This window comes from Poeciliopsis prolifica, unplaced genomic scaffold (assembly GCF_027474105.1).
Source record: "Poeciliopsis prolifica strain line A6 unplaced genomic scaffold, Auburn_PproV2 SCAFFOLD093, whole genome shotgun sequence".
Taxonomy (NCBI): domain Eukaryota; kingdom Metazoa; phylum Chordata; class Actinopteri; order Cyprinodontiformes; family Poeciliidae; genus Poeciliopsis; species Poeciliopsis prolifica.
This window is the reverse complement of record NW_026562468.1, coordinates 1,166,017-1,175,542: the sequence shown is the minus strand read 5'-3', so window position 1 is coordinate 1,175,542 and position 9,526 is coordinate 1,166,017.

Below are 9,526 nucleotides of genomic sequence, written 5' to 3'. Positions count from 1 at the left end.
GAAACATAACCTTGGAAACTGCAGCTCTGAGGAGGAGAAATGCTCATTTTTTGAAGGTGGAGCTAAGTCCACCTAGGTCAGAGGTCGGCAACCCAAAATGTTCAAAAGCCATATTGGACCAAAAAATTAAAAGCCTTACAATGAAGGCAAAACAGGCTTTAAGTGTTTATATTAACTATTATAGTCTTTTATCAAAATGACTAAGTGATTAGTATTCATAATTAGTATTCCTGACAAAATGTTGATTTTCCCTGCACATAATGCACCATGTGATTCTGCTGCATGATGGTGCTTTAAGTTTACCTTCCGTTACAATATTAATGTTTTATGTTTCTTGCATTGATAAAATTAAAGAAATACAATAAAAAAAATCTGATTTTTGATGTCATTTTTATTCTGAAGATCAACAGAGAACGGCTAATTTTTTTCCTTTTAGAACCCAGAAAAAAACTGCCCCCAAATGGAGTTTACATAACGACGATGGATCTTTGTAAATTAAACACCGTTAAATGTGTGATAAAAAAAAAAAAACAACAAAACGGAATGTGCCCCTTATCTGGGCAACAAACGGAGAGCAATAAAACACAACCTGCAGTTATAAAAATGAAGCAGTTGCCTTTTGAAAAGGTAGCATATATAAAATTAAATTAATACAGTTTAAGTTAGATTTCTGTGCAAATGCCAAGTAAGTCAGTGCAATGGTGAAACATAGGAGGATCCTCTTCATTTTTTGACACGCAGCCATCCTCGAACCTGAGCAACAATACAATATCGCTTAATATCATTCTAAATATACACTGACAGAAATCACTAATTTCTAAAATCAAACTTTATTAAATATATGTGCCTCTGTCCGGATTGTGTTCTTACGTGTTTAATGTTATTTTTGTTTACAGACATCACTGGACAGCTTCAACATCGAGCTTTAACATGTAACTTTCATCTTGATGCAGCGGCTAAAGTAACACTCCTTCCCTGGATATGTTTTTCCACATTACTGGATTTTTCAGACTATAAATGGCTCCTTTATCCCCACGCTTTGAACCATGCGGCTTACAGCTCATGTATGTATGTTTCCACTTATTTAAAAAAAATTGAAGGTGTCGCTTCTAGTAAGTTGCTCTCTATAGTGTGGAAAGTACTATATTTGTTATTTGACAACTTCTCACTGCAGAGCAAACATTCAGGTAATTCTTCCATGTTGCCAATGAATGCAAATGATTCAGTCCAAGAATTGGAGAATCTCTCCTCAGCTATTTTCTTCTTTACACGGCCCACCACCACACAGCCCCCTGCCTCGCGCCCCGCCCAGATGAAAGAAATGTTGACAGAAATGTTGAAATTTTATATTTATTTTGGACATTTTTATAGCCTTGGAAAACATTAAGAATGATTGTGTCATGTTTGACCTCCTATAGAAACCATATTAGAACAAAAAATATATTTCCAACCCCATTTTCAAACATTTTGAAAAAGCTGCATGCGGCTCTGCAGCCGCGGGTCGCCGACCCCCGACCAAGATGTCAATCAGAGCTGAATGGTTACCATGGGAGATTAAATCATTTCTCAAACATGCATGAAAGAATCAAGACAACACTCCAGGTAGGTTTTGATGAGGCAATAACAACAATACACAATGTAAAGTTTAAAAAAAGTCCATTTTACATCAAACTGCCCTTTTAAAAAGATTCACTGCAACTACTCGCCTTAGGAGACACATCAAGCAATTAGTTAGGAGTCATCAATTAAATGGGAACAATGGCAGTGGCAGCTTAAATAGTTTAAGCAGGTTAGGTTTTCAAAATGTACCCAAGATTCAACATCTTCATTCATCATCTGGAAATGGAAACATAACGGTACAACTGGGCCAGTAGAGCTTCAGAATACCCAAGGTCAGCTTTGGAGGAGCAGCAGAAATGTTCTACTCTGGTTGGAGAATTTGTGGACAGGATATGAAAAAATCTATTATTATTATCTATTAAATAAATAAAAGGAGGCACATCTCACACTAAAATCTGAAAATAAAAGCTATATTCCATACAGCTTTCATATAATATGCGGCAGCATCAGCAGTAAGATATTGCTGACAATTTAGTTGTTAATAGTTGAAATATGAAGCACAATGTTTCGGTGCCCAGTTTCCATATCAACCCCGCTGCTCTCTTTGTGTCGTGTGTCTTGTGCGTTTCAGCCCACCTCGCCCTTCTGGGTCCTCCACCTCTCACTCTGCAGGAAGTGGTTCTGTCCTTCCCCGTCTTGATTGATCCATTAACTGTTTGTGAGCGAGCGGACAAAAAAAAACATCACTCAAAGGCAGGGTCAGGCGTGGACACGACACAGGCTGCTGCAATTATAGGAAAAGTAGCGGCCAATTAGCGCTCTTTGAGTTGTTGACACCGTTGGTGTTTATGCATGTGACTTCAGGTTCCGGCTGGTAGTGACCGCTCTCTGATTTACATAATTGGGGGATTGGTCATTAATGGGAATAGCATGTGAGAGGATCCCATTAAGATATGGAGTGTGATCTAATCTCATTCCACATCTCTTTGCTATTTATCTCTGGTTGAACTGGCAACGATGGCAATTATTTGGATGCTTATAATTTTTTTTCTTTTCTTTTTTTTTTATTAAAACACCAAACTCTGTCACAGTTTGCGCAAGATTTTACAGAAATGGTTCTGAGGAATAATTTGTCAAATCTGTGCTGTTTTGTTGTTTCACCACTGAGTGGCAGCAGTAAGTTAGGCAGCTGCAGCACACAATGACAAAGTTATGAGGCGATCACATCATCTTCCCTCATAGTAGATTACATACGTAATCTACTTAATTATCTGGATAGATAAGAGTTCCACAATATTGGGCAAATACATATTAATATGAGCGTTCTAACTTCAGCCACATACAAAAAGTAAGTCAATATATGGAAATCCCATCTCGTTATTGGGGAAAAGAATAAACAGATTTTTTTATTATTATTATTGGGGGCGGGGGATTGGCAAAGTTACAGTGAAATATAATGTAAAATGTGGTTTAAAATGTGTTTAATAAGTTCAAGTTGCAGGACCAAAAATAACTAGTAAGTGATGATGCATATCACATGTGTGTGTTTTTAACTTATCAATTTTAACTGATAACCAGAGGCTTCATTAATGCAAACATAAGTCATTAGCTTCCCATCAAACAAATGCAAAGCAGCCCCAAACTTTGAGATTACAATTACGTTCTTCACCCACAGTTATTTTTTCCCCTTGTTGCCATTTAGTCAAAGTGTCTAAACTGTTGTTTTGACGCCATGTTTTGCACCACATTAACCCCTTTCATTGCTCCATTGGAGAGGTCCTGTTTTGCTTTCTGACTGTCGCCAAAAGAGCCAGATTTGTCATTTGAGCAGCAACACATGATCTCTCGAATGCAATAAACCGCTCCACGAGGTTTAAGTGATCTTCAATCCATTATTTATCACCTCCTTTCGATGCCATTATGCTGAGGAGTGGGGACCCTGTTGTAAAGTGCTGTTGTGCTAAACAGATCAGCGGCAGCAAAAAAAAAAACGGTCCCTCGCTCTTCAGCTCAACTTTGATTAATGTTCCGCTCTGTCTTGGCATGAAATGTTTTACAACGACGGCCACAACAAAGTAGACCTGGGTCGATGGTGTACAACATCACACTGCCGGACGTGTCCAGGTGACCCAAGGGTTTATGGATGACATTAACATTTGACAATACCAAGAGTTTATAGATGGATTAGCACATTCTTTTTATGAACCCACTCAGTAACTGTTTAACGATGAAATGTTATCCTCTTATATATTGAGCTGCACCATGCTGATGCTATCATTGGTGGTAAAACTGGTACAGCAAAAAAAGAAGAAAAATGTCAACATTTATCCTTGAAGGAGGGTACAGAATGGAGTGAAACTCCAATTTTAAGATGTAGGTGTGGATAATTTGACCAGGAAATTGAGTTTTTCTTTGTTTTTTTTTTAGGTTTGGGTGTCTGTTGCATCCCCTGTTGATTTCCCTGATTACCCTCTGTGTATTTAATCTCACCTGTGTTCCTTGTTCCGTCTTGTCTTGTTGGATCTAGTCTTTTGTCAGATGCCTCTTCTTTATGGAAGCCCGTTTTAAAATGAGATAATATCTCAAAATAATGAGACAGTATCTCAAAATGATAATATGATTATTTTGTAAATAACGACACTTTAATATGAAGTTAGCACTCCTAATGGGCTTTTAATGCAACTTTTAGAGCAACTTTACATTCCAAGTCACACTTTATGACATAAGTGATAGTCATTCATAAAGACTCCTTTGTGTTCATGACAGATGTTATGTCATGTTTATGCCAGTGTCATGTCAGTCTTATGCACACCCTGTTAAATAAAGTGTTACCTATGAAATGAAAAATCTTTATTTAAGACTCTGCCAAATGATCAGAGAGGGGCTGGGGGAATAGTTTCTCTAAATCATCCAGGTCTACAAAAACATCTGTCAAGTCAGATATTTTTCAGTTTGTCCGGTGTAAAAATACATTTCATGAGTTAGTTGTAATTTGTTTCAATGGTCTACTTAAAAAGACTAATGCATTTTAGTTTCCTTCAATCTATCTATCCCTCTATTAATTTCTATGTCTTTATTCTGATAATAAAGTGATGATAATTAAGTGATGTTCACGTGAACTTTTTTTTAAAAGTTTGATGTTTTATGTTACAGTGAGAAAGGCCAGAGTCGAGGTTCAGCAGAAGGCTGAAGGCATCTGATTCAGAACTCAGTACCTGTTTGCTTTACTGCTAAACTTTGGTAAGGTTAAATTTAGTGAGCTAAAGAAAGTCAAACGGTTCATTGTCCAATGTGAGAAAGTTTCTTGTTTGTTCATACATTTACATAGTATGATGACTAATTAGCAGTTGATTCTTTTGTGCCTACATACAATGCAATTTTTCAATTCACAGTTGAAGTTTTATTATCGGGATTCTGCAAATTAAATATTTCATAGTATATTTCAGTGAGTCCTTTCATACAGTCTAAACTTCCTGAAAAGGAGAAATTATCTTTGAGATAAATATATTTTTGATTGCTTTGAGTATCATGATATTTTACTTAATCTGACTGATCTGATCTTCTTTAACACATACTGATGCTTCACATTGATCACCAATAAGCTTATCATTTACAAGAGGTGAACTGTCTGTTAGTGAACAGATAGCTTCATTAGGACCAATGATCAAAAGCTGTAGATAATTTTAACGGTAACAAAAATATTCGCCATGTTGTGAGTATGTTTTATTTATTTTTTTTATTTTCAGGGTAAGTGCACCACTAGCAAACTTAGTTAAAGTTATTATAAGTTGGGCTAGTTGTCAGAAGATGTGAGAGGGAATATTTAAGAAAAAAAACCAAAAAGTCAATGATTGAATTGTTGCTTGATAGCCAGCATATATTTGAATTTGTGCAACAAATACCAAAAGAAATAAAAACTATATAAAACCTGAATGGCGATTCAGTTTGATAAATATTTACAGAAACCATCATTCAATAAAACAATAGAAATCCAAGTGCACACATCAAAATATCACATCTAAATAATATGAATTGTATTCACTTTTTTTTCTTTTCCCATTTTTTTCTCCAAAGAGTTTTTGTGGTGCTAGTGGCTCGTATTTTCGACAGTAGGCAGACAGGAAAGAGGGCGAGGAGAGGGGGGAAGACGTGCGGCAAAGGTCACCGGGACCGGGAGTCGAACGCGTGACATCCGCGTCAAGGACTGAGGCCTCCAAACGTGGGGCGTGCTAACCCCCTACGCCACCACGGCACACCCTGTATTCACTATTTTAATACAGACTGATTGTTTACATTGATCATTTATAAGCTTTAGTAAAGAACAAATCAACAACTGTATTTTGTTACTGAACACAATCAAGTGTGTAAGATGATGGATGGAGGAAAAAGCATCATTAGGGCAGAGAAACATACAACATATAAGTAGCATAAACAATGATGCGAGGATAAATTTTGGAAAACTCTGGGCAAATTCTTTAACTACAGAAAGCTTAAAAGTTACATTTGAGTAACATCACGTAGACCTGTTTACTACCTGGCACATACTCTTAAGAAGTACATGTACAAATGAGGAACATTTACTGAAATGTATCACACTAGCAAGTGTTAAAGAAAAAACAATCTAGAATAATTTAGTTCTAACAGATGTAGTTTTTTGAATGAATGAAATAAATCACAAACTTGTAGTCAGCACTGACCAGTGGTGCTACCATTTAAGCTGTAGGTTTTCAGAATGAACCTTTAAATTGTACATACTGGATCTTTGTTTACTCTGGAAAATAATTTTTCCTGAGATATAGAGAATCATGTGTTAGACATGAGAATCATGTGTTAGACATGAGTATCATGTGTTAGACATGAGTATCATGTGTTAGACATGAGTATCATGTGTTAGACATGAATCATGTGTTAGACATGAGTATCATGTGTTAGACATGAGTATCATGTGTTAGACATGAGTATCATGTGTTAGACATGAGTATCATGTGTTAGACATGATTATCATGTGTTAGACATGAGAATCATGTGTTAGACATGATTATCATGTGTTAGACACGAGTATCATGTGTTAGACACGAGTATCATGTGTTAGACATGAGTATCATGTGTTAGACATGAGTATCATGTGTTAGACATGAGAATCATGTGTTAGACATGAGTATCATGTGTTAGACATGAGTATCATGTGTTAGACATGAGAATCATGTGTTAGACATGATTATCATGTGTTAGACATGAGTATCATGTGTTAGACATGATTATCATGTGTTAGACATGAGAATCATGTGTTAGACATGATTATCATGTGTTAGACACGAGTATCATGTGTTAGACATGAGAATCATGTGTTAGACATGAGTATCATGTGTTAGACATGAGAATCATGTGTTAGACATGAGTATCATGTGTTAGACATGAGTATCATGTGTTAGACATGAGAATCATGTGTTAGACATGAGAATCATGTGTTAGACATGAGTATCATGTGTTAGACATGAGTATCATGTGTTAGACATGAATCATGTGTTAGACATGATTATCATGTGTTAGACACGAGTATCATGTGTTAGACATGAGAATCATGTGTTAGACATGAGTATCATGTGTTAGACATGAGTATCATGTGTTAGACATGAGAATCATGTGTTAGACATGAATCATGTGTTAGACATGAATCATGTGTTAGACATGAATCATGTGTTAGACATGAGTATCATGTGTTAGACATGAATCATGTGTTAGACATGAGTATCATGTGTTAGACATGAGTATCATGTGTTAGACATGAGTATCATGTGTTAGACATGAGTATCATGTGTTAGACATGAATATCATGTGTTAGACATGAGTATCATGTGTTAGACATGAGTATCATGTGTTAGACATGAGAATCATGTGTTAGACATGAGTATCATGTGTTAGACATGAATCATGTGTTAGACATGAGTATCATGTGTTAGACATGAGTATCATGTGTTAGACATGAGTATCATGTGTTAGACATGAATCATGTGTTAGACATGAATCGTGTTAGACACGAGTATCATGTGTTAGACATGAGTATCGTGTGTTAGACACGAGTATCATGTGTTAGACACGAGTATCATGTGTTAGACACGAGTATCATGTGTTAGACATGAGTATCATGTGTTAGACATGAATCGTGTTAGACATGAGTATCATGTGTTAGACATGAATCGTGTTAGACATGAGTATCATGTGTTAGACATGAGTATCATGTGTTAGACATGAATCGTGTTAGACATGAGTATCATGTGTTAGACATGAGTATCATGTGTTAGACATGAGTATCGTGTGTTAGACATGAATCGTGTTAGACATGAGTATCATGTGTTAGACATGAGTATCATGTGTTAGACATGAATCGTGTTAGACATGAGTATCATGTGTTAGACACGAGTATCATGTGTTAGACATGAGTATCATGTGTTAGACATGAGAATCATGTGTTAGACATGAGTATCATGTGTTAGACATGAGTATCGTGTGTTAGACATGAGAATCATGTGTTAGACATGAGTATCATGTGTTAGACCTCAGGCCTCATGAGAATCGTACTGATGGGCTTTCAGACCCACTCCCTTGTCCGGCCTGAACACAAGCACAAACAAGAATGACCTGGTGAGCAGAACCAGAGGTAACTGCAACATTCCAAATCTATTTAAACTTCTCTACGCATAGTACATATTATATACATTATTCTTGATTATGTATTACTTATTCTAATTGTATTACTCTTAAAACTCAGAGATCAATAGGAGTTTTGCAGAAACAAAGTGCTGCAATTGTCAGATATCTAAGGAATGTTTATTAAAGGGAGGGGTTGTAACCTGATACCGGAAGTGGGGGTAACATCTGTTATCCCTCCCCCCTATAGGTCAAAGGTCACATGTCAAAAAAGTTTGATGGAAGGGTGTCTATATAGTTTTTTGCAGACAGTAAGTTGGGCTCATTTCCTGTGAGTATTGGACTCCACCAGAGCTGACCTTTGTCATAGATTCTGTTCAATACTTTTGTAGCAGCATAAATGCTGCCACTTTAAGGCCAATTCCGGCTGCAGCATATAAGCAGGTCTCCACCTGCCAAGAGGCAGCTTGCTTTGTTACGTCAAACTCATCCGCTTTGTTCGTTGAACGGTGTTGGGTAAGCATGGCTGTTTGATTGTTAGTTTGCTTTAATAGTTGTCATTAATACAAACTTGTCTGATCTGTTAAGCGACCGTTGCTGTCTCCTCCAATATCTGGACCGATTTGTCCTATTTGTTTGCTGACCGGAAGGTAAAGGCTAACGTGGCTAGGAAATGTTTGAAAAGAATTACCTGAGCTCTCCCCCGCTGTCTGGAGCATCGATGGCGCTGTTAAAGGGATAAAGTGGAATATTGTAGTGCTATTTGTATGACTGTTTAACTCATATTGTTTCATTTTTATCTTTTAGGGACTGAGGCTTCTGTGGTGGTGGTGGTGGTGATCCCGGGTGGTGGTGTTTTGTTGGAGCTCCTGTTTTCCTTTGCTGTGCCTTTGTTGATCCTTTTTCTTCACTGGATGTTCCCTTTCCTCACTACTCCCCCCCCCATTGGTAAGCCTCAGTTTCCTTTGAAATGTAAACCTTTTAGTACAATCAATTTTTTAGCAATGCATACACTGTTTTAACCATCAAATTTCAGATTGTTTATTTAAAGGGAAACACACTGAAGTTTAACAATGTTTTTTACATCTCTCATTTCCGGCAGAACTTACCTGTCTCCTTATTACAATTACATTTTACCTGGAGTTATTCCAGGTGGCGTTCTTGGTTCCCCTTATTGTAAACTTTAATATCTTATATTTGGGTTTCACAATAATAAAATTGCCCCCCAGATTGCCACACTTTAGTGGCCAGAATTTCTAGGCGTAGCCGAGGTGTTGAGGGGATCCGTTTTGGTAGCCTTAGAATTGCATCTCTGCTT